This window comes from Taudactylus pleione, unplaced genomic scaffold (assembly GCF_031769625.1).
Source record: "Taudactylus pleione unplaced genomic scaffold, aTauple2 ptg000134l, whole genome shotgun sequence".
NCBI lineage: Eukaryota > Metazoa > Chordata > Amphibia > Anura > Myobatrachidae > Taudactylus > Taudactylus pleione.
Genome location: NW_028284536.1, coordinates 4,738,388 through 4,763,376, shown reverse-complemented (window position 1 = coordinate 4,763,376; position 24,989 = coordinate 4,738,388). Strand labels below are relative to the sequence as shown.

At 35.2% G+C, this 24,989-nt stretch overlaps 10 non-coding genes across 10 annotated transcripts; all 10 read left to right on the top strand.

Annotated features, from left to right (window-relative positions):
* Window positions 1-1,298: 1,298 nt before the first annotated feature.
* TRNAN-GUU (transfer RNA asparagine (anticodon GUU)) lies at window positions 1,299-1,372 on the top strand. Its single transcript has one exon. It is a non-coding gene; the product is annotated as a tRNA-Asn (tRNA).
* A 1,800-nt stretch (window positions 1,373-3,172) lies between these two features.
* Window positions 3,173-3,246, top strand: TRNAN-AUU (transfer RNA asparagine (anticodon AUU)). The gene has a single exon. It is a non-coding gene; the product is annotated as a tRNA-Asn (tRNA).
* A 1,800-nt stretch (window positions 3,247-5,046) lies between these two features.
* On the top strand, window positions 5,047-5,120 carry TRNAN-GUU (transfer RNA asparagine (anticodon GUU)). Its single transcript has one exon. It is a non-coding gene; the product is annotated as a tRNA-Asn (tRNA).
* A 1,800-nt stretch (window positions 5,121-6,920) lies between these two features.
* TRNAN-AUU (transfer RNA asparagine (anticodon AUU)) lies at window positions 6,921-6,994 on the top strand. The gene has a single exon. It is a non-coding gene; the product is annotated as a tRNA-Asn (tRNA).
* A 3,674-nt stretch (window positions 6,995-10,668) lies between these two features.
* On the top strand, window positions 10,669-10,742 carry TRNAN-GUU (transfer RNA asparagine (anticodon GUU)). Its single transcript has one exon. It is a non-coding gene; the product is annotated as a tRNA-Asn (tRNA).
* A 2,722-nt stretch (window positions 10,743-13,464) lies between these two features.
* On the top strand, window positions 13,465-13,538 carry TRNAN-GUU (transfer RNA asparagine (anticodon GUU)). Its single transcript has one exon. It is a non-coding gene; the product is annotated as a tRNA-Asn (tRNA).
* Window positions 13,539-14,401: 863 nt separating this feature from the next.
* On the top strand, window positions 14,402-14,475 carry TRNAN-GUU (transfer RNA asparagine (anticodon GUU)). The gene has a single exon. It is a non-coding gene; the product is annotated as a tRNA-Asn (tRNA).
* Window positions 14,476-16,274: 1,799 nt separating this feature from the next.
* TRNAN-GUU (transfer RNA asparagine (anticodon GUU)) lies at window positions 16,275-16,348 on the top strand. Its single transcript has one exon. It is a non-coding gene; the product is annotated as a tRNA-Asn (tRNA).
* An 863-nt stretch (window positions 16,349-17,211) lies between these two features.
* TRNAN-GUU (transfer RNA asparagine (anticodon GUU)) lies at window positions 17,212-17,285 on the top strand. Its single transcript has one exon. It is a non-coding gene; the product is annotated as a tRNA-Asn (tRNA).
* A 6,481-nt stretch (window positions 17,286-23,766) lies between these two features.
* TRNAN-GUU (transfer RNA asparagine (anticodon GUU)) lies at window positions 23,767-23,840 on the top strand. Its single transcript has one exon. It is a non-coding gene; the product is annotated as a tRNA-Asn (tRNA).
* Window positions 23,841-24,989: the final 1,149 nt, after the last annotated feature.

Here is a 24,989-nt window from a genome sequence, read left to right as displayed (position 1 = left end):
AATACGATTTAAATGAGTTAAGATGATAATGGATTTTCTACTATAAGCAAAGACCAAAAAAGTCAAAATAGCAATCCCAATTTTAGATTTGATAAATGAAAATAGCACATAGCAGAGGATGGTTTCGATCCAACGACCTCTGGGTTATGGGCCCAGCACGCTTCCGCTGTGCCACTCTGCTGCTCATGGAAGTGCTTAGAACTCAAGAAGGGTTGATTCATCACAAGAACATGGCAATGTGTTCCTTTTAATTAATGAAAAATCCTAAAATAACTGTCCAGATTAGAGACTTTATAAACTTTGGTAAGGAAACTTTCCAGATCAATGTTTCTTAGCTGTTTTTTGTTTATGACTCATATAGGGTCTCTGTGGCACAATTGGTTAGCATGTTCGGCTGTTAATTGGAATATTGGTGGTTCACTCCCACCCAGGGACGAAAATCTTCTATTAGTCAAATTTTGGGGATTTTTAGGTAGAGAAGTCAACATGTCAAACTACCTATTTTATGGTAGGGTTCAAGACTTCTATGAAACAATTATCTCTAAAGTGAGTTTAATTTGATTTAAGCCAATTTATTCAACAATTAGAAAATACCTGAAGGTAAATGTTGTTCCTGGTGATATCTAATCAGCAGAATGCAACCTAGCAGCATTTTTAAGTGGAAGCCTGTGTTATGTTAAAACCAGGTGTTATCTTATCAGTACAAAGGTAAGGAATTAAGAAAAACTTTTTGAAGTTTGAAGATTTTTCTTACAAAATAATTGTCTTATTGCATCACCAAAGTGTAAGCTGGAAAGATGATTTTGATAAATTACTTGTTAGATCACCTGATTTGCTCTTCTGGAGTCAATGTAGTTTGTTTTTCTCAATAACCATAGAAGTAATAGGGTAAAGTAAAGACATTATGTGGATTTTTTGCTACAGCACTTCTGTCAAAATACGATTTAAATGAGTTAAGATGATAATGGATTTTCTACTATAAGCAAAGACCAAAAAAGTCAAAATAGCAATCCCAATTTTAGATTTGATAAATGAAAATAGCACATAGCAGAGGATGGTTTCGATCCAACGACCTCTGGGTTATGGGCCCAGCACGCTTCCGCTGTGCCACTCTGCTGCTCATGGAAGTGCTTAGAACTCAAGAAGGGTTGATTCATCACAAGAACATGGCAATGTGTTCCTTTTAATTAATGAAAAATCCTAAAATAACTGTCCAGATTAGAGACTTTATAAACTTTGGTAAGGAAACTTTCCAGATCAATGTTTCTTAGCTGTTGTTAGTTTATGTCTCACATAGGGTCTCTGTGGCGCAATTGGTTAGCGCGTTCGGCTGTTAACCGGAAGGTTGGTGGTTCAATCCCACCCAGGGACGAGAATCTTCTATTAGTCAAATTTTGGGGAATTTTAGGTAGAGAAGTCAACATGTCTAACTACCTATTTTATGGTAGGGTTCAAGACTTTCTCTGAAACAATTATCTCTAAAGTGAGTTTAATTTGATTTAAGCCAATTTATTCAACAATTAGAAAATACCTGAAGGTTAATGTTGTTCCTGGTGATATCTAATCAGCAGAATGCAACCTAGCAGCATTTTTAAGTGAAAGCCTGTGTTATGTTATAACCAGGTGTTATCTTATCAGTACAAAGGTAAGGAATTAAGAAAAACTTTTTGAAGTTTGAAGATTTTTCTTACAAAATCATTGTCTTATTGCATCACCAAAGTGTAAGCTGGAAAGATGATTTTGATAAATTACTTGTTTGAACACCTGATTTGCTCTTCTGGAGTCAATGTAGTTTGTTTTTCTCAATAACCATAGAAGTAATAGGGTAAAGTAAAGACATTATGTGGATTTTTTGCTACAGCACTTCTGTCAAAAAACGATTTAAATGAGTTAAGATGATAATGGATTTTCTACTATAAGCAAAGACCAAAAAAGTCAAAATAGCAATCCCAATTTTAGATTTGATAAATGAAAATAGCAAATAACAGAGGATGGTTTCGATCCAACGACCTTTGGGTTATGGGCCCAGCATGCTTCCGCTGCGCCACTCTGCTGCTCATGGAAGTGCTTAGAACTCAAGAAGGGTTGATTCATCACAAGTACATGGCAATGTGTTCCTTTTAATTAATGAAAAATCCTAAAATAACTGTCCAGATTAGAGACTTTATAAACTTTGGTAAGGAAACTTTCCAGATCAATGTTTCTTAGCTGTTGTTTGTTTATGTCTCATATAGGGTCTCTGTGGCACAATTGGTTAGCACGTTCGGCTGTTAATTGGAATATTGGTGGTTCAATCCCACCCAGGGACGAAAATCTTCTATTAGTCAAATTTTGGGGAATTTTAGGTAGAGAAGTCAACATGTCAAACTACCTATTTTATGGTAGGGTTCAAGACTTTCTCTGAAACAATTATCTCTAAAGTGAGTTTAATTTGATTTAAGCCAATTTATTCAACATTTAGAAAATACCTGAAGGTTAATGTTGTTCCTGGTGATATCTAATCAGCAGAATGCAACCTAGCTGCATTTTTAAGTGGAAGCCTGTGTTATGTTAAAACCAGGTGTTATCTTATCAGTACAAAGGTAAGGAATTAAGAAAAACTTTTTGAAGTTTGAAGATTTTTCTTACAAAATCATTGTCTTTTTGCATCACCAAAGTGTAAGCTGGAAAGATGATTTTGATAAATTACTTGTTAGAACACCTGATTTGCTCTTCTGGAGTCAATGTAGTTTGTTTTTCTCAATAACCATAGAAGTAATAGGGTAAAGTAAAGACATTATGTGGATTTTTTGCTACAGCACTTCTGTCAAAATACGAATTAAATGAGTTAAGATGATAATGGATTTTCTACTATAAGCAAAGACCAAAAAAGTCAAAATAGCAATCACAATTTTAGATTTGATAAATGAAAATAGCACATAGCAGAGGATGGTTTCGATCCATCAACCTCTGGGTTATGGGCCCAGCACGCTTCCGCTGCGCCACTCTGCTGCTCATGGAAATGCTTAGAACTCAAGAAGGGTTGATTCATCACAAGAACATGGCAATGTGTTCCTTTTAATTAGCGAAAAATCCTAAAATAACTGTCCAGATTAGAGACTTTATAAACTTTGGCAAGGAAACTTTCCAGATCAATGTTTCTTAGCTGTTGTTAGTTTATGTCTCACATAGGGTCTCTGTGGCGCAATTGGTTAGCGCGTTCGGCTATTAACCGGAAGGTTGGTGGTTCAATCCCACCCAGGGACGAGAATCTTCTATTAGTCAAATTTTGGGGAATTTTAGGTAGAGAAGTCAACATGTCTAACTACCTATTTTATGGTAGGGTTCAAGACTTTCTCTGAAACAATAATCTCTAAAGTGAGTTTAATTTGATTTAAGCCAGTTTATTCAACAATTAGAAAATACCTGAAGGTTAATGTTGTTCCTGGTGATATCTAATCAGCAGAATGCAACCTAGCAGCATTTTTAAGTGAAAGCCTGTGTTATGTTATAACCAGGTGTTATCTTATCAGTACAAAGGTAAGGAATTAAGAAAAACTTTTTGAAGTTTGAAGATTTTTCTTACAAAATCATTGTCTTATTGCATCACCAAAGTGTAAGCTGGAAAGATGATTTTGATAAATTACTTGTTTGAACACCTGATTAGCTATTCTGGAGTCAATGTAGTTTGTTTTTCTCAATAACCATAGAAGTAATAGTGTAAAGTAAAGACATTATGTGGATGTTTTGCTACAGCACTTCTGTCAAAATACGATTTAAATGAGTTAAGATGATAATGGATTTTCTACTATAAGCAAAGACCAAAAAAGTCAAAATAGCAATCCCAATTTTAGATTTGATAAATGAAAATAGCACATAGCAGAGGATGGTTTCGATACAACGACCTCTGGGTTATGGGCCCAGCACGCTTCCGCTGTGCCACTCTGCTGCTCATGGAAGTGCTTAGAACTCAAGAAGGGTTGATTCATCACAAGAACATGGCAATGTGTTCCTTTTAATTAATGAAAAATCCTAAAATAACTGTCCAGATTAGAGACTTTATAAACTTTGGTAAGGAAACTTTCCAGATCAATGTTTCTTAGCTGTTTTTTGTTTATGACTCATATAGGGTCTCTGTGGCACAATTGGTTAGCATGTTCGGCTGTTAATTGGAATATTGGTGGTTCACTCCCACCCAGGGACGAAAATCTTCTATTAGTCAAATTTTGGGGATTTTTAGGTAGAGAAGTCAACATGTCAAACTACCTATTTTATGGTAGGGTTCAAGACTTTCTCTGAAACAATTATCTCTAAAGTGAGTTTAATTTGATTTAAGCCAATTTATTCAACAATTAGAAAATACCTGAAGGTAAATGTTGTTCCTGGTGATATCTAATCAGCAGAATGCAACCTAGCAGCATTTTTAAGTGGAAGCCTGTGTTATGTTAAAACCAGGTGTTATCTTATCAGTACAAAGGTAAGGAATTAAGAAAAACTTTTTGAAGTTTGAAGATTTTTCTTACAAAATAATTGTCTTATTGCATCACCAAAGTGTAAGCTGGAAAGATGATTTTGATAAATTACTTGTTAGATCACCTGATTTGCTCTTCTGGAGTCAATGTAGTTTGTTTTTCTCAATAACCATAGAAGTAATAGGGTAAAGTAAAGACATTATGTGGATTTTTTGCTACAGCACTTCTGTCAAAATACGAATTAAATGAGTTAAGATGATAATGGATTTTCTACTATAAGCAAGGACCAAAAAAGTCAAAATAGCAATCCCAATTTTAGATTTGATAAATGAAAATAGCACATAGCAGAGGATGGTTTCGATCCAACGACCTCTGGGTTATGGGCCCAGCACGCTTCCGCTGTGCCACTCTGCTGCTCATGGAAGTGCTTAGAACTCAAGAAGGGTTGATTCATCACAAGAACATGGCAATGTGTTCCTTTTAATTAATGAAAAATCCTAAAATAACTGTCCAGATTAGAGACTTTATAAACTTTGGTAAGGAAACTTTCCAGATCAATGTTTCTTAGCTGTTGTTAGTTTATGTCTCACATAGGGTCTCTGTGGCGCAATTGGTTAGCGCGTTCGGCTGTTAACCGGAAGGTTGGTGGTTCAATCCCACCCAGGGACGAGAATCTTCTATTAGTCAAATTTTGGGGAATTTTAGGTAGAGAAGTCAACATGTCTAACTACCTATTTTATGGTAGGGTTCAAGACTTTCTCTGAAACAATTATCTCTAAAGTGAGTTTAATTTGATTTAAGCCAATTTATTCAACAATTAGAAAATACCTGAAGGTTAATGTTGTTCCTGGTGATATCTAATCAGCAGAATGCAACCTAGCAGCATTTTTAAGTGAAAGCCTGTGTTATGTTATAACCAGGTGTTATCTTATCAGTACAAAGGTAAGGAATTAAGAAAAACTTTTTGAAGTTTGAAGATTTTTCTTACAAAATCATTGTCTTATTGCATCACCAAAGTGTAAGCTGGAAAGATGATTTTGATAAATTACTTGTTTGAACACCTGATTTGCTCTTCTGGAGTCAATGTAGTTTGTTTTTCTCAATAACCATAGAAGTAATAGGGTAAAGTAAAGACATTATGTGGATTTTTTGCTACAGCACTTCTGTCAAAAAACGATTTAAATGAGTTAAGATGATAATGGATTTTCTACTATAAGCAAAGACCAAAAAAGTCAAAATAGCAATCCCAATTTTAGATTTGATAAATGAAAATAGCAAATAACAGAGGATGGTTTCGATCCAACGACCTTTGGGTTATGGGCCCAGCATGCTTCCGCTGCGCCACTCTGCTGCTCATGGAAGTGCTTAGAACTCAAGAAGGGTTGATTCATCACAAGTACATGGCAATGTGTTCCTTTTAATTAATGAAAAATCCTAAAATAACTGTCCAGATTAGAGACTTTATAAACTTTGGTAAGGAAACTTTCCAGATCAATGTTTCTTAGCTGTTGTTTGTTTATGTCTCATATAGGGTCTCTGTGGCACAATTGGTTAGCACGTTCGGCTGTTAATTGGAATATTGGTGGTTCAATCCCACCCAGGGACGAAAATCTTCTATTAGTCAAATTTTGGGGAATTTTAGGTAGAGAAGTCAACATGTCAAACTACCTATTTTATGGTAGGGTTCAAGACTTTCTCTGAAACAATTATCTCTAAAGTGAGTTTAATTTGATTTAAGCCAATTTATTCAACATTTAGAAAATACCTGAAGGTTAATGTTGTTCCTGGTGATATCTAATCAGCAGAATGCAACCTAGCTGCATTTTTAAGTGGAAGCCTGTGTTATGTTAAAACCAGGTGTTATCTTATCAGTACAAAGGTAAGGAATTAAGAAAAACTTTTTGAAGTTTGAAGATTTTTCTTACAAAATCATTGTCTTTTTGCATCACCAAAGTGTAAGCTGGAAAGATGATTTTGATAAATTACTTGTTAGAACACCTGATTTGCTCTTCTGGAGTCAATGTAGTTTGTTTTTCTCAATAACCATAGAAGTAATAGGGTAAAGTAAAGACATTATGTGGATTTTTTGCTACAGCACTTCTGTCAAAATACGAATTAAATGAGTTAAGATGATAATGGATTTTCTACTATAAGCAAAGACCAAAAAAGTCAAAATAGCAATCACAATTTTAGATTTGATAAATGAAAATAGCACATAGCAGAGGATGGTTTCGATCCATCAACCTCTGGGTTATGGGCCCAGCACGCTTCCGCTGCGCCACTCTGCTGCTCATGGAAATGCTTAGAACTCAAGAAGGGTTGATTCATCACAAGAACATGGCAATGTGTTCCTTTTAATTAGCGAAAAATCCTAAAATAACTGTCCAGATTAGAGACTTTATAAACTTTGGCAAGGAAACTTTCCAGATCAATGTTTCTTAGCTGTTGTTAGTTTATGTCTCACATAGGGTCTCTGTGGCGCAATTGGTTAGCGCGTTCGGCTATTAACCGGAAGGTTGGTGGTTCAATCCCACCCAGGGACGAGAATCTTCTATTAGTCAAATTTTGGGGAATTTTAGGTAGAGAAGTCAACATGTCTAACTACCTATTTTATGGTAGGGTTCAAGACTTTCTCTGAAACAATAATCTCTAAAGTGAGTTTAATTTGATTTAAGCCAGTTTATTCAACAATTAGAAAATACCTGAAGGTTAATGTTGTTCCTGGTGATATCTAATCAGCAGAATGCAACCTAGCAGCATTTTTAAGTGAAAGCCTGTGTTATGTTATAACCAGGTGTTATCTTATCAGTACAAAGGTAAGGAATTAAGAAAAACTTTTTGAAGTTTGAAGATTTTTCTTACAAAATCATTGTCTTATTGCATCACCAAAGTGTAAGCTGGAAAGATGATTTTGATAAATTACTTGTTTGAACACCTGATTAGCTATTCTGGAGTCAATGTAGTTTGTTTTTCTCAATAACCATAGAAGTAATAGTGTAAAGTAAAGACATTATGTGGATGTTTTGCTACAGCACTTCTGTCAAAATACGATTTAAATGAGTTAAGATGATAATGGATTTTCTACTATAAGCAAAGACCAAAAAAGTCAAAATAGCAATCCCAATTTTAGATTTGATAAATGAAAATAGCACATAGCAGAGGATGGTTTCGATACAACGACCTCTGGGTTATGGGCCCAGCACGCTTCCGCTGTGCCACTCTGCTGCTCATGGAAGTGCTTAGAACTCAAGAAGGGTTGATTCATCACAAGAACATGGCAATGTGTTCCTTTTAATTAATGAAAAATCCTAAAATAACTGTCCAGATTAGAGACTTTATAAACTTTGGTAAGGAAACTTTCCAGATCAATGTTTCTTAGCTGTTTTTTGTTTATGACTCATATAGGGTCTCTGTGGCACAATTGGTTAGCATGTTCGGCTGTTAATTGGAATATTGGTGGTTCACTCCCACCCAGGGACGAAAATCTTCTATTAGTCAAATTTTGGGGATTTTTAGGTAGAGAAGTCAACATGTCAAACTACCTATTTTATGGTAGGGTTCAAGACTTTCTCTGAAACAATTATCTCTAAAGTGAGTTTAATTTGATTTAAGCCAATTTATTCAACAATTAGAAAATACCTGAAGGTAAATGTTGTTCCTGGTGATATCTAATCAGCAGAATGCAACCTAGCAGCATTTTTAAGTGGAAGCCTGTGTTATGTTAAAACCAGGTGTTATCTTATCAGTACAAAGGTAAGGAATTAAGAAAAACTTTTTGAAGTTTGAAGATTTTTCTTACAAAATAATTGTCTTATTGCATCACCAAAGTGTAAGCTGGAAAGATGATTTTGATAAATTACTTGTTAGATCACCTGATTTGCTCTTCTGGAGTCAATGTAGTTTGTTTTTCTCAATAACCATAGAAGTAATAGGGTAAAGTAAAGACATTATGTGGATTTTTTGCTACAGCACTTCTGTCAAAATACGAATTAAATGAGTTAAGATGATAATGGATTTTCTACTATAAGCAAGGACCAAAAAAGTCAAAATAGCAATCCCAATTTTAGATTTGATAAATGAAAATAGCACATAGCAGAGGATGGTTTCGATCCATCGACCTCTGGGTTATGGGCCCAGCACGCTTCCGCTGCGCCACTCTGCTGCTCATGGAAATTCTTAGAACTCAAGAAGGGTTGATTCATCACAAGAACATGGCAATGTGTTCCTTTTAATTAGCGAAAAATCCTAAAATAACTGTCCAGATTAGAGACTTTATAAACTTTGGCAAGGAAACTTTCCAGATCAATGTTTCTTAGCTGTTGTTAGTTTATGTCTCACATAGGGTCTCTGTGGCGCAATTGGTTAGCGCGTTCGGCTGTTAACCGGAAGGTTGGTGGTACAATCCCACCCAGGGACGAGAATCTTCTATTAGTCAAATTTTGGGGAATTTTAGGTAGAGAAGTCAACATGTCTAACTACCTATTTTATGGTAGGGTTCAAGACTTTCTCTGAAACAATTATCTCTAAAGTGAGTTTAATTTGATTTAAGCCAATTTATTCAACAATTAGAAAATACCTGAAGGTTAATGTTGTTCCTGGTGATATCTAATCAGCAGAATGCAACCTAGCAGCATTTTTAAGTGAAAGCCTGTGTTATGTTATAACCAGGTGTTATCTTATCAGTACAAAGGTAAGGAATTAAGAAAAACTTTTTGAAGTTTGAAGATTTTTCTTACAAAATCATTGTCTTATTGCATCACCAAAGTGTAAGCTGGAAAGATGATTTTGATAAATTACTTGTTTGAACACCTGATTTGCTATTCTGGAGTCAATGTAGTTTGTTTTTCTCAATAACCATAGAAGTAATAGTGTAAAGTAAAGACATTATGTGGATTTTTTGCTACAGCACTTCTGTCAAAATACGATTTAAATGAGTTAAGATGATAATGGATTTTCTACTATAAGCAAAGACCAAAAAAGTCAAAATAGCAATCCCAATTTTAGATTTGATAAATGAAAATAGCACATAGCAGAGGATGGTTTCGATCCAACGACCTCTGGGTTATGGGCCCAGCACGCTTCCGCTGTGCCACTCTGCTGCTCATGGAAGTGCTTAGAACTCAAGAAGGGTTGATTCATCACAAGAACATGGCAATGTGTTCCTTTTAATTAATGAAAAATCCTAAAATAACTGTCCAGATTAGAGACTTTATAAACTTTGGTAAGGAAACTTTCCAGATCAATGTTTCTTAGCTGTTGTTTGTTTATGACTCATATAGGGTCTCTGTGGCACAATTGGTTAGCATGTTTGGCTGTTAATTGGAATATTGGTGGTTCACTCCCACCCAGGGATGAAAATCTTCTATTAGTCAAATTTTGGGGATTTTTAGGTAGAGAAGTCAACATGTCAAACTACCTATTTTATGGTAGGGTTCAAGACTTTCTCTGAAACAATTATCTCTAAAGTGAGTTTAATTTGATTTAAGCCAATTTATTCAACATTTAGAAAATACCTGAAGGTAAATGTTGTTCCTGGTGATATCTAATCAGCAGAATGCAACCTAGCAGCATTTTTAAGTGGAAGCCTGTGTTATGTTAAAACCAGGTGTTATCTTATCAGTACAAAGGTAAGGAATTAAGAAAAACTTTTTGAAGTTTGAAGATTTTTCTTACAAAATCATTGTCTTATTGCATCACCAAAGTGTAAGCTGGAAAGATGATTTTGATAAATTACTTGTTAGATCACCTGATTTGCTCTTCTGGAGTCAATGTAGTTTGTTTTTCTCAATAACCATAGAAGTAATAGGGTAAAGTAAAGACATTATGTGGATTTTTTGCTACAGCACTTCTGTCAAAATACGAATTAAATGAGTTAAGATGATAATGGATTTTCTACTATAAGCAAAGACCAAAAAAGTCAAAATAGCAATCCCAATTTTAGATTTGATAAATGAAAATAGCACATAGCAGAGGATGGTTTCGATCCATCGACCTCTGGGTTATGGGCCCAGCAAGCTTCCGCTGTGCCACTCTGCTGCTCATGGAAATGCTTAGAACTCAAGAGGGGTTGATTCATCACAAGAACATGGCAATGTGTTCCTTTTAATTAGCGAAAAATCCTAAAATAACTGTCCAGATTAGAGACTTTATAAACTTTGGCAAGGAAACTTTCCAGATCAATGTTTCTTAGCTGTTGTTAGTTTATGTCTCACATAGGGTCTCTGTGGTGCAATTGGTTAGCGCGTTCGGCTGTTAACCGGAAGGTTGGTGGTTCAATCCCACCCAGGGACAAGAATCTTCTATTAGTCAAATTTTGGGGAATTTTAGGTAGAGAAGTCAACATGTCAAACTACCTATTTTATGGTAGGGTTCAAGACTTTCTCTGAAACAATTATCTCTAAAGTGAGTTTAATTTGATTTAAGCCAATTTATTCAACATTTAGAAAATACCTGAAGGTTAATGTTGTTCCTGGTGATATCTAATCAGCAGAATGCAACCTAGCTGCATTTTTAAGTGGAAGCCTGTGTTATGTTAAAACCAGGTGTTATCTTATCAGTACAAAGGTAAGGAATTAAGAAAAACTTTTTGAAGTTTGAAGATTTTTCTTACAAAATCATTGTCTTTTTGCATCACCAAAGTGTAAGCTGGAAAGATGATTTTGATAAATTACTTGTTAGATCACCTGATTTGCTCTTCTGGAGTCAATGTAGTTTGTTTTTCTCAATAACCATAGAAGTAATAGGGTAAAGTAAAGACATTATGTGGATTTTTTGCTACAGCACTTCTGTCAAAATACGATTTAAATGAGTTAAGATGATAATGGATTTTCTACTATAAGCAAAGACCAAAAAAGTCAAAATAGCAATCCCAATTTTAGATTTGATAAATGAAAATAGCACATAGCAGAGGATGGTTTCGATCCATCGACCTCTGGGTTATGGGCCCAGCACGCTTCCACTGCGCCACTCTGCTGCTCATGGAAGTGCTTAGAACTCAAGAAGGGTTGATTCATCACAAGAACATGGCAATGTGTTCCTTTTAATTAATGAAAAATCCTAAAATAACTGGCCAGATTAGAGACTTTATAAACTTTGGCAAGGAAACTTTCCAGATCAATGTTTCTTAGCTGTTGTTTGTTTATGACTCATATAGGGTCTCTGTGGCACAATTGGTTAGCACGTTCGGCTGTTAATTGGAATATTGGTGGTTCAATCCCACCAAGGGATGAAAATCTTCTATTCGTCAAATTTTGGGGATTTTTAGGTAGAGAAGTCAACATGTCAAACTACCTATTTTATGGTAGGGTTCAAGACTTTCTCTGAAACAATTATCTCTAAAGTGAGTTTAATTTGATTTAAGCCAATTTATTCAACATTTAGAAAATACCTGAAGGTTAATGTTGTTCCTGGTGATATCTAATCAGCAGAATGCAACCTAGCAGCATTTTTAAGTGGAAGCCTGTGTTATGTTAAAACCAGGTGTTATCTTATCAGTACAAAGGTAAGGAATTAAGAAAAACTTTTTGAAGTGTGAAGATTTTTCTTACAAAATCATTGTCTTATTGCATCACCAAAGTGTAAGCTGGAAAGATGATTTTGATAAATTACTTGTTAGATCACCTGATTTGCTCTTCTGGAGTCAATGTAGTTTGTTTTTCTCAATAACCATAGAAGTAATAGGGTAAATTAAAGACATTATGTGGATTTTTTGCTACAGCACTTCTGTCAAAATACGATTTAAATGAGTTAAGATGATAATGGATTTTCTACTATAAGCAAAGACCAAAAAAGTCAAAATACCAATCCCAAATTTGATAAATGAAATAGCACAGGATGGTTTTGATCCATCGACCTCTGGGTTATGGGCCCAGCACGCTTCCGCTGTGCCACTCTGCAGCTCATGGAAGTGCTTAGAACTCAAGAAGGGTTGATTCATCACAAGAACATCTCAATGTGTTCCTTTTAATTAACGAAAAATCCTAAAATAACTGTCCAGATTAGAGACTTTATAAACTTTGGCAAGGAAACTTTCCAGATCAATGTTTCTTAGCTGTTGTTTGTTTATGTCTCATATAGGGTCTCTGTGGTGCAATTGGTTAGCGCGTTCGGCTGTTAACTGGAATGTTGGTGGTTCAATCCCACCCAGGGACGAGAATATTCTATTAGTCAAATTTTGGAGAATTTTAGGTAGAGAAGTCAACATGTCAAACTACCTATTTTATGTTAGGGTACAAGACTTTCTCTGAAACAATTATCTCTAAAGTGAGTTTAATTTGATTTAAGCCAATTTATTCAACATTTAGAAAATACATGAAGGTAAATGTTGTTCCTTGTTATATCTAATCAGCAGAATGCAACCTAGCAGCATTTTTAAGTGGAAGCCTGTGTTATGTTATAACCAGGTGTTATCTTATCAGTACAAAGGTAAGGAATTAAGAAAAACTTTTTGAAGTGTGAAGATTTTTCTTACAAAATCATTGTCTTATTGCATCACCAAAGTGTAAGCTGGAAAGATGATTTTGATAAATTACTTGATAGAACACCTGATTTGCTCTTCTGGAGTCAATGTAGTTTGTTTTTCTCAATAACCATAGAAGTAATAGGTTAAAGTAAAGACATTATGTGGATTTTTTGCTACAGCACTTCTGTCAAAATACGATTTAAATGAGTTAAGATGATAATGGATTTTCTACTATAAGCAAAGACCAAAAAAGTCAAAATAGCAATCCCAATTTTAGATTTGATAAATGAAATAGCACATAGCAGAGGATGGTTTCGATTCATCGACCTCTGGGTTATGGGCCCAGCACGCTTCTGCTGCGCCACTCTGCTGCTCATGGAAGTGCTTAGAACTCAAGAAGGGTTGATTCATCACAAGAACATGGCAATGTGTTCCTTTTAATTAACGAAAAATCCTAAAATAACTGTCCAGATTAGAGACTTTATAAACTTTGGCAAGGAAACTTTCCAGACCAATGTTCCTTAGCTGTTGTTAGTTTATGTCTCACATAGGGTCTCTGTGGCGCAATTGGTTAGCGCGTTCGGCTGTTAACCGGAAGGTTGGTGGTTCAATCCCACCCAGGGACGAGAATCTTCTATTAGTCAAATTTTGGGGAATTTTAGGTAGAGAAGTCAACATGTCTAACTACCTATTTTATGGTAGGGTTCAAGACTTTCTCTGAAACAATTATCTCTAAAGTGAGTTTAATTTGATTTAAGCCAATTTATTCAACAATTAGAAAATACCTGAAGGTTAATGTTGTTCCTGGTGATATCTAATCAGCAGAATGCAACCTAGCAGCATTTTTAAGTGAAAGCCTGTGTTATGTTATAACCAGGTGTTATCTTATCAGTACAAAGGTAAGGAATTAAGAAAAACTTTTTGAAGTGTGAAGATTTTTCTTACAAAATCATTGTCTTATTGCATCACCAAAGTGTAAGCTGGAAAGATGATTTTGATAAATTACTTGTTAGATCACCTGATTTGCTCTTCTGGAGTCAATGTAGTTTGTTTTTCTCAATAACCATAGAAGTAATAGGGTAAAGTAAAGACATTATGTGGATTTTTTGCTACAGCACTTCTGTCAAAATACGAATTAAATGAGTTAAGATGATAATGGATTTTCTACTATAAGCAAAGACCAAAAAAGTCAAAATAGCAATCCCAATTTTAGATTTGATAAATGAAAATAGCACATAGCAGAAGATGGTTTCGATCCATCGACCTCTGGGTTATGGGCCCAGCACGCTTCCGCTGTGCCACTCTGCTGCTCATGGAAATGCTTAGAACTCAAGAAGGGTTGATTCATCACAAGAACATGGCAATGTGTTCCTTTTAATTATCGAAAAATCCTAAAATAACTGTCCAGATTAGAGACTTTATAAACTTTGGCAAGGAAACTTTCCAGATCAATGTTTCTTAGCTGTTGTTAGTTTATGTCTCAAAATGGGTCTCTGTGGCGCAATTGGTTAGCGCGTTCGGCTGTTAACCGGAAGGTTGGTGGTTCAATCCCACCCAGGGACGAGAATCTTCTATTAGTCAAATTTTGGGGAATTTTAGGTAGAGAAGTCAACATGTCAAACTACCTATTTTATGGTAGGGTTCAAGACTTTCTCTGAAACAATTATCTCTAAAGTGAGTTTAATTTGATTTAAGCCAATTTATTCAACATTTAGAAAATACCTGAAGGTTAATGTTGTTCCTGGTGATATCTAATCAGCAGAATGCAACTTAGCAGCATTTTTAAGTGGAAGCCTGTGTTATGTTAAAACCAGGTGTTATCTTATCAGTACAAAGGTAAGGAATTAAGAAAAACTTTTTGAGGTTTGAAGATTTTTCTTACAAAATCATTATCTTTTTGCATCACCAAAGTGTAAGCTGGAAAGATGATTTTGATAAATTACTTGTTAGAACACCTGATTTGCTCTTCTGGAGTCAATGTAGTTTGTTTTTCTCAATAACCATAGAAGTAATAGGGTAAAGTAAAGACATTATGTGGATTTTTTGCTACAGCACTTCTGTCAAAATACGATTAAAATGAGTTAAGATGATAATGGATTTTCTACTATAAGCAAAGACCAAAAAAGTCAAAATACCAATCCCAATTTTAGATTTGATAAATGAAAATAGCACATAGCAGAGGATGGTTTCGATCCATCGACCTCTGGGTTATGGGCCCAGCACGCTTCTGCTGTGCCACTCTGCAGCTCATGGAAGTGCTTAGAACTCAAGAAGAGTTGATTCATCACAAGAACATCTCAATGTGTTCCTTTTAATTAACGAAAAATCCTAAAATAACTGTCCAGATTAGAGACTTTATAAACTTTGGCAAGGAAACTTTCCAGATCAATGTTTCTTAGCTGTTGTTTGTTTATGTCTCATATAGGGTCTCTGTGGTGCAATTGGTTAGCGCGTTCGGCTGTTAACTGGAATGTTGGTGGTTCAATCCCACCCAGGGACGAGAATATTCTATTAGTCAAATTTTGGAGAATTTTAGGTAGAGAAGTCAACATGTCAAACTACCTATTTTATGTTAGGGTACAAGACTTTCTCTGAAACAATTATCTCTAAAGTGAGTTTAATTTGATTTAAGCCAATTTATTCAACATTTAGAAAATACATGAAGGTAAATGTTGTTCCTTGTTATATCTAATCAGCAGAATGCAACCTAGCAGCATTTTTAAGTGGAAGCCTGTGTTATGTTATAACCAGGTGTTATCTTATCAGTACAAAGGTAAGGAATTAAGAAAAACTTTTTGAAGTGTGAAGATTTTTCTTACAAAATCATTGTCTTATTGCATCACCAAAGTGTAAGCTGGAAAGATGATTTTGATAAATTACTTGATAGAACACCTGATTTGCTCTTCTGGAGTCAATGTAGTTTGTTTTTCTCAATAACCATAGAAGTAATAGGTTAAAGTAAAGACATTATGTGGATTTTTTGCTACAGCACTTCTGTCAAAATACGATTTAAATGAGTTAAGATGATAATGGATTTTCTACTATAAGCAAAGACCAAAAAAGTCAAAATAGCAATCCCAATTTTAGATTTGATAAATGAAATAGCACATAGCAGAGGATGGTTTCGATTCATCGACCTCTGGGTTATGGGCCCAGCACGCTTCTGCTGCGCCACTCTGCTGCTCATGGAAGTGCTTAGAACTCAAGAAGGGTTGATTCATCACAAGAACATGGCAATGTGTTCCTTTTAATTAACGAAAAATCCTAAAATAACTGTCCAGATTAGAGACTTTATAAACTTTGGCAAGGAAACTTTCCAGATCAATGTTTCTTAGCTGTTGTTAGTTTATGTCTCACATAGGGTCTCTGTGGCGCAATTGGTTAGCGCGTTCGGCTGTTAACCGGAAGGTTGGTGGTTCAATCCCACCCAGGGACGAGAATCTTCTATTAGTCAAATTTTGGGGAATTTTAGGTAGAGAAGTCAACATGTCTAACTACCTATTTTATGGTAGGGTTCAAGACTTTCTCTGAAACAATTATCTCTAAAGTGAGTTTAATTTGATTTAAGCCAATTTATTCAACAATTAGAAAATACCTGAAGGTTAATGTTGTTCCTGGTGATATCTAATCAGCAGAATGCAACCTAGCAGCATTTTTAAGTGAAAGCCTGTGTTATGTTATAACCAGGTGTTATCTTATCAGTACAAAGGTAAGGAATTAAGAAAAACTTTTTGAAGTGTGAAGATTTTTCTTACAAAATCATTGTCTTATTGCATCACCAAAGTGTAAGCTGGAAAGATGATTTTGATAAATTACTTGTTAGATCACCTGATTTGCTCTTCTGGAGTCAATGTAGTTTGTTTTTCTCAATAACCATAGAAGTAATAGGGTAAAGTAAAGACATTATGTGGATTTTTTGCTACAGCACTTCTGTCAAAATACGAATTAAATGAGTTAAGATGATAATGGATTTTCTACTATAAGCAAAGACCAAAAAAGTCAAAATAGCAATCCCAATTTTAGATTTGATAAATGAAAATAGCACATAGCAGAAGATGGTTTCGATCCATCGACCTCTGGGTTATGGGCCCAGCACGCTTCCGCTGTGCCACTCTGCTGCTCATGGAAATGCTTAGAACTCAAGAAGGGTTGATTCATCACAAGAACATGGCAATGTGTTCCTTTTAATTATCGAAAAATCCTAAAATAACTGTCCAGATTAGAGACTTTATAAACTTTGGCAAGGAAACTTTCCTGATCAATGTTTCTTAGCTGTTGTTAGTTTATGTCTCAAAATGGGTCTCTGTGGCGCAATTGGTTAGCGCGTTCGGCTGTTAACCGGAAGGTTGGTGGTTCAATCCCACCCAGGGACGAGAATCTTCTATTAGTCAAATTTTGGGGAATTTTAGGTAGAGAAGTCAACATGTCAAACTACCTATTTTATGGTAGGGTTCAAGACTTTCTCTGAAACAATTATCTCTAAAGTGAGTTTAATTTGATTTAAGCCAATTTATTCAACATTTAGAAAATACCTGAAGGTTAATGTTGTTCCTGGTGATATCTAATCAGCAGAATGCAACTTAGCAGCATTTTTAAGTGGAAGCCTGTGTTATGTTAAAACCAGGTGTTATCTTATCAGTACAAAGGTAAGGAATTAAGAAAAACTTTTTGAGGTTTGAAGATTTTTCTTACAAAATCATTATCTTTTTGCATCACCAAAGTGTAAGCTGGAAAGATGATTTTGATAAATTACTTGTTAGAACACCTGATTTGCTCTTCTGGAGTCAATGTAGTTTGTTTTTCTCAATAACCATAGAAGTAATAGGGTAAAGTAAAGACATTATGTGGATTTTTTGCTACAGCACTTCTGTCAAAATACGATTAAAATGAGTTAAGATGATAATGGATTTTCTACTATAAGCAAAGACCAAAAAAGTCAAAATACCAATCCCAATTTTAGATTTGATAAATGAAAATAGCACATAGCAGAGGATGGTTTCGATCCATCGACCTCTGGGTTATGGGCCCAGCACGTTTCTGCTGCGCCACTCTGCTGCGCCACTCTGCTGCTCATGGAAGTGCTTAGAACTCAAGAAGGGTTGATTCATCACAAGAACATGGCAATGTGTTCCTTTTAATTAACGAAAAATCCTAAAATAACTGTCCAGATTAGAGACTTTATAAACTTTGGCAAGGAAACTTTCCAGATCAATGTTTCTTAGCTGTTGTTTGTTTATGTCTCATACAGGGTCTCTGTGGTGCAATTGGTTAGCGCGTTCAGCTGTTAACTGGAATGTTGGTGGTCCAATCCCACCCAGGGACGAGTATATTCTATTAGTCAAATTTTGGGGAATTTCAGGTAGAGAAGTCAACATGTCAAACTACCTATTTTATGTTAGGGTTCAAGACTTTCTCTGAAACAATTATCTCTAAAGTGAGTTTAATTTGATTTAAGCCAATTTATTCAACATTTAGAAAATACCTGAAGGTTAATGTTGTACCTGGTGATATCTAATCAGCAGAATGCAACTTAGCAGCATTTTTAAGTGGAAGCCTGTGTTATGTTAAAACCAGGTGTTATCTTATCAGTACAAAGGTAAGGAATTAAGAAAAACTTTTTGAGGTTTGAAGATTTTTCTTACAAAATCATTATCTTTTTGCATCACCAAAGTGTAAGCTGGAAAGATGATTTTGATAAATTACTTGTTAGAACACCTGATTTGCTCTTCTGGAGTCAATGTAGTTTGTTTTTCTCAATAACCATAGAAGTAATAGGGTAAAGTAAAGACATTATGTGGATTTTTTGCTACAGCACTTCTGTCAAAATACGATTAAAATGAGTTAAGATGATAATGGATTTTCTACTATAAGCAAAGACCAAAAAAGTCAAAATACCAATCCCAATTTTAGATTTGATAAATGAAAATAACACATAGCAGAGGATGGTTTCGATCCATCGACCTCTGGGTTATGGGCCCAGCACGTTTCTGCTGCGCCACTCTGCTGCTCATGGAAGTGCTTAGAACTCAAGAAGGGTTGATTCATCACAAGAACATGGCAATGTGTTCCTTTTAATTAACGAAAAATCCTAAAATAACTGTCCAGATTAGAGACTTTATAAACTTTGGCAAGGAAACTTTCCAGATCAATGTTTCTTAGCTGTTGTTTGTTTATGTCTCATACAGGGTCTCTGTGGTGCAATTGGTTAGCGCGTTCAGCTGTTAACTGGAATGTTGGTGGTTCAATCCCACCCAGGGACGAGTATATTCTATTAGTCAAATTTTGGGGAATTTCAGGTAGAGAAGTCAACATGTCAAACTACCTATTTTATGTTAGGGTTCAAGACTTTCTCTGAAACAATTATCTCTAAAGTGAGTTTAATTTGATTTAAGCCAATTTATTCAACATTTAGAAAATAAATGAAGGTAAATGTTGTACCTGGTTATATCTAATCAGCAGAATGCAACCTAGCAGCATTTTTAAGTGAAAGCCTGTGTTATGTTATAACCAGGTGTTATCTTATCAGTACAAAGGTAAGGAATTAAGAAAAACTTTTTGAAGTGTGAAGATTTTTCTTACAAAATCATTGTCTTATTGCATCACCAAAGTGTAAGCTGGAAAGATGATTTTGATAAATTACTTGTTAGATCACCTGATTTGCTCTTCTGGAGTCAATGTAGTTTGTTTTTCTCAATAACCATAGAAGTAATAGGGTAAAGTAAAGACATTATGTGGATTTTTTGCTACAGCACTTCTGTCAAAATACGATTTAAATGAGTTAAGATGATAATGGATTTTCTACTATAAGCAAAGACCAAAAAAGTCAAAATAGCAATCCCAATTTTAGATTTGATAAATGAAAATAGCACAGGATGGTTTCGATCCAACGACCTCTGGGTTATGGGCCCAGCACGCTTCCGCTGCGCCACTCTGCTGCTCATGGAAGTGCTTAGAACTCAAGAAGGGTTGATTCATCACAAGAACATGGCAATGTGTTCCTTTTAATTAATGAAAAATCCTAAAATAACTGTCCAGATTAGAGACTTTATAAACTTTGGCAAGGAAACTTTCCAGATCAATGTTTCTTAGCTGTTGTTTGTTTATGTCTCATATAGGGTCTCTGTGGCACAATTGGTTAGCACGTTCGGCTGTTAATTGGAATATTGGTGGTTCAATCCCACCAAGGGATGAAAATCTTCTATTCGTCAAATTTTGGGGATTTTTAGGTAGAGAAGTCAACATGTCAAACTACCTATTTTATGGTAGGGTTCAAGACTTTCTCTGAAACAATTATCTCTAAAGTGAGTTTAATTTGATTTAAGCCAATTTATTCAACATTTAGAAAATACCTGAAGGTTAATGTTGTTCCTGGTGATATCTAATCAGCAGAATGCAACCTAGCAGCATTTTTAAGTGGAAGCCTGTGTTATGTTAAAACCAGGTGTTATCTTATCAGTACAAAGGTAAGGAATTAAGAAAAACTTTTTGAAGTGTGAAGATTTTTCTTACAAAATCATTGTCTTATTGCATCACCAAAGTGTAAGCTGGAAAGATGATTTTGATAAATTACTTGTTAGATCACCTGATTTGCTCTTCTGGAGTCAATGTAGTTTGTTTTTCTCAATAACCATAGAAGTAATAGGGTAAATTAAAGACATTATGTGGATTTTTTGCTACAGCACTTCTGTCAAAATACGATTTAAATGAGTTAAGATGATAATGGATTTTCTACTATAAGCAAAGACCAAAAAAGTCAAAATACCAATCCCAATTTTAGATTAGATAAATGAAATAGCACAGGATGGTTTCGATCCATCGACCTCTGGGTTATGGGCCCAGCACGCTTCTGCTGCGCCACTCTGCTGCTCATTGAAGTGCTTAGAACTCAAGAAGGGTTGATTCATCACAAGAACATGGCAATGTGTTCCTTTTAATTAACGAAAAATCCTAAAATAACTGTCCAGATTAGAGACTTTATAAACTTTGGCAAGGAAACTTTCCAGATCAATGTTTCTTAGCTGTTGTTTGTTTATGTCTCATATAGGGTCTCTGTGGTGCAATTGGTTAGCGCGTTCGGCTGTTAACTGGAATGTTGGTGGTTCAATCCCACCCAAGGACGAGAATATTCTATTAGTCAAATTTTGGAGAATTTTAGGTAGAGAAGTCAACATGTCAAACTACCTATTTTATGTTAGGGTACAAGACTTTCTCTGAAACAATTATCTCTAAAGTGAGTTTAATTTGATTTAAGCCAATTTATTCAACATTTAGAAAATACATGAAGGTAAATGTTGTTCCTGGTTATATCTAATCAGCAGAATGCAACCTAGCAGCATTTTTAAGTGGAAGCCTTTGTTATGTTATAACCAGGTGTTATCTTATCAGTACAAAGGTAAGGAATTAAGAAAAACTTTTTGAAGTGTGAAGATTTTTCTTACAAAATCATTGTCTTATTGCATCACCAAAGTGTAAGCTGGAAAGATGATTTTGATAAATTACTTGATAGAACACCTGATTTGCTCTTCTGGAGTCAATGTAGTTTGTTTTTCTCAATAACCATAGAAGTAATAGGTTAAAGTAAAGACATTATGTGGATTTTTTGCTACAGCACTTCTGTCAAAATACGATTTAAATGAGTTAAGATGATAATGGATTTTCTACTATAAGCAAAGACCAAAAAAGTCAAAATAGCAATCCCAATTTTAGATTTGATAAATGAAATAGCACATAGCAGAGGATGGTTTCGATCCATCGACCTCTGGGTTATGTGCCCAGCACGCTTCTGCTGCACCACTCTGCTGCTCATGGAAGTGCTTAGAACTCAAGAAGGGTTGATTCATCACAAGAACATGGCAATGTGTTCCTTTTAATTAACGAAAAATCCTAAAATAACTGTCCAGATTAGAGACTTTATAAACTTTGGCAAGGAAACTTTCCAGATCAATGTTTCTTAGCTGTTGTTAGTTTATGTCTCACATAGGGTCTCTGTGGGCAATTGGTTAGCGCGTTCGGCTGTTAACCGGAAGGTTGGTGGTTCAATCCCACCCAGGGACGAGAATCTTCTATTAGTCAAATTTTGGGGAATTTTAGGTAGAGAAGTCAACATGTCTAACTACCTATTTTATGGTAGGGTTCAAGACTTTCTCTGAAAGAATTATCTCTAAAGTGAGTTTAATTTGATTTAAGCCAATTTATTCAACAATTAGAAAATACCTGAAGGTTAATGTTGTTCCTGGTGATATCTAATCAGCAGAATGCAACCTAGCAGCATTTTTAAGTGAAAGCCTGTGTTATGTTATAACCAGGTGTTATCTTATCAGTACAAAGGTAAGGAATTAAGAAAAACTTTTTGAAGTGTGAAGATTTTTCTTACAAAATCATTGTCTTATTGCATCACCAAAGTGTAAGCTGGAAAGATGATTTTGATAAATTACTTGTTAGATCACCTGATTTGCTCTTCTGGAGTCAATGTAGTTTGTTTTTCTCAATAACCATAGAAGTAATAGGGTAAAGTAAAGACATTATGTGGATTTTTTGCTACAGCACTTCTGTCAAAATACGAATTAAATGAGTTAAGATGATAATGGATTTTCTACTATAAGCAAAGACCAAAAAAGTCAAAATAGCAATCCCAATTTTAGATTTGATAAATGAAAATAGCACATAGCAGAGGATGGTTTCGATCCATCGACCTCTGGGTTATGGGCCCAGCACGCTTCCGCTGCGCCACTCTGCTGCTCATGGAAATGCTTAGAACTCAAGAAGGGTTGATTCATCACAAGAACATGGCAATGTGTTCCTTTTAATTATCGAAAAATCCTAAAATAACTGTCCAGATTAGAGACTTTATAAACTTTGGCAAGGAAACTTTCCAGATCAATGTTTCTTAGCTGTTGTTAGTTTATGTCTCAAAAAGGGTCTCTGTGGCGCAATTGGTTAGCGCGTTCAGCTGTTAACTGGAATGTTGGTGGTTCAATCCCACCCAGGGATGAGAATATTCTATTAGTCAAATTTTGGGGAATTTCAGGTAGAGAAGTCAACATGTCAAACTACCTATTTTATGTTAGGGTTCAAGACTTTCTCTGAAACAATTATCTCTAAAGTGAGTTTAATTTAATTTAAGCCAATTTATTCAACATTTAGAAAATAAATGAAGGTAAATGTTGTTCCTGGTTATATCTAATCAGCAGAATGCAACCTAGCAGCATTTTTAAGTGAAAGCCTGTGTTATGTTATAACCAGGTGTTATCTTATCAGTACAAAGGTAAGGAATTAAGAAAAACTTTTTGAAGTGTGAAGATTTTTCTTACAAAATCATTGTCTTATTGCATCACCAAAGTGTAAGCTGGAAAGATGATTTTGATAAATTACTTGTTAGATCACCTGATTTGCTCTTCTGGAGTCAATGTAGTTTGTTTTTCTCAATAACCATAGAAGTAATAGGGTAAAGTAAAGACATTATGTGGATTTTTTGCTACAGCACTTCTGTCAAAATACGAATTAAATGAGTTAAGATGATAATGGATTTTCTACTATAAGCAAAGACCAAAAAAGTCAAAATAGCAATCCCAATTTTAGATTTGATAAATGAAAATAGCACATAGCAGAGGATGGTTTCGATCCTTCGACCTCTGGGTTATGGGCCCAGCACGCTTCCGCTGCGCCACTCTGCTGCTCATGGAAATGCTTAGAACTCAAGAAGGGTTGATTCATCACAAGAACATGGCAATGTGTTCCTTTTAATTATCGAAAAATCCTAAAATAACTGTCCAGATTAGAGACTTTATAAACTTTGGCAAGGAAACTTTCCAGATCAATGTTTCTTAGCTGTTGTTAGTTTATATCTCGAATGGGGTCTCTGTGGCGCAATTGGTTAGCGCGTTCGGCTGTTAACTGGAAGGTTGGTGGTTCAATCCCACCCAGGGACGAGAATCTTCTATTAGTCAAATTTTGGGGAATTTTAGGTAGAGAAGTCAACATGTCTAACTACCTATTTTATGGTAGGGTTCAAGACTTTCTCTGAAACAATTATCTCTAAAGTGAGTTTAATTTGATTTAAGCCAATTTATTCAACATTTAGAAAATACCTGAAGGTTAATGTTGTTCCTGGTGATATCTAATCAGCAGAATGCAACTTAGCAGCATTTTTAAGTGGAAGCCTGTGTTATGTTAAAACCAGGTGTTATCTTATCAGTACAAAGGTAAGGAATTAAGAAAAACTTTTTGAGGTTTGAAGATTTTTCTTACAAAATCATTATCTTTTTGCATCACCAAAGTGTAAGCTGGAAAGATGATTTTGATAAATTACTTGTTAGAACACCTGATTTGCTCTTCTGGAGTCAATGTAGTTTGTTTTTCTCAATAACCATAGAAGTAATAGGGTAAAGTAAAGACATTATGTGGATTTTTTGCTACAGCACTTCTGTCAAAATACGATTAAAATGAGTTAAGATGATAATGGATTTTCTACTATAAGCAAAGACCAAAAAAGTCAAAATAGCAATCCCAATTTTAGATTTGATAAATGAAAATAGCACATAGCAGAGGATGGTTTCGATCCATCGACCTCTGGGTTATGGGCCCAGCACGTTTCTGCTGCGCCACTCTGCTGCTCATGGAAGTGCTTAGAACTCAAGAAGGGTTGATTCATCACAAGAACATGGCAATGTGTTCCTTTTAATTAACGAAAAATCCTAAAATAACTGTCCAGATTAGAGACTTTATAAACTTTGGCAAGGAAACTTTCCAGATCAATGTTTCTTAGCTGTTGTTTGTTTATGTCTCATACAGGGTCTCTGTGGTGCAATTGGTTAGCGCGTTCAGCTGTTAACTGGAATGTTGGTGGTTCAATCCCACCCAGGGACGAGTATATTCTATTAGTCAAATTTTGGGGAATTTCAGGTAGAGAAGTCAACATGTCAAACTACCTATTTTATGTTAGGGTTCAAGACTTTCTCTGAAACAATTATCTCTAAAGTGAGTTTAATTTGATTTAAGCCAATTTATTCAACATTTAGAAAATACCTGAAGGTTAATGTTGTACCTGGTGATATCTAATCAGCAGAATGCAACTTAGC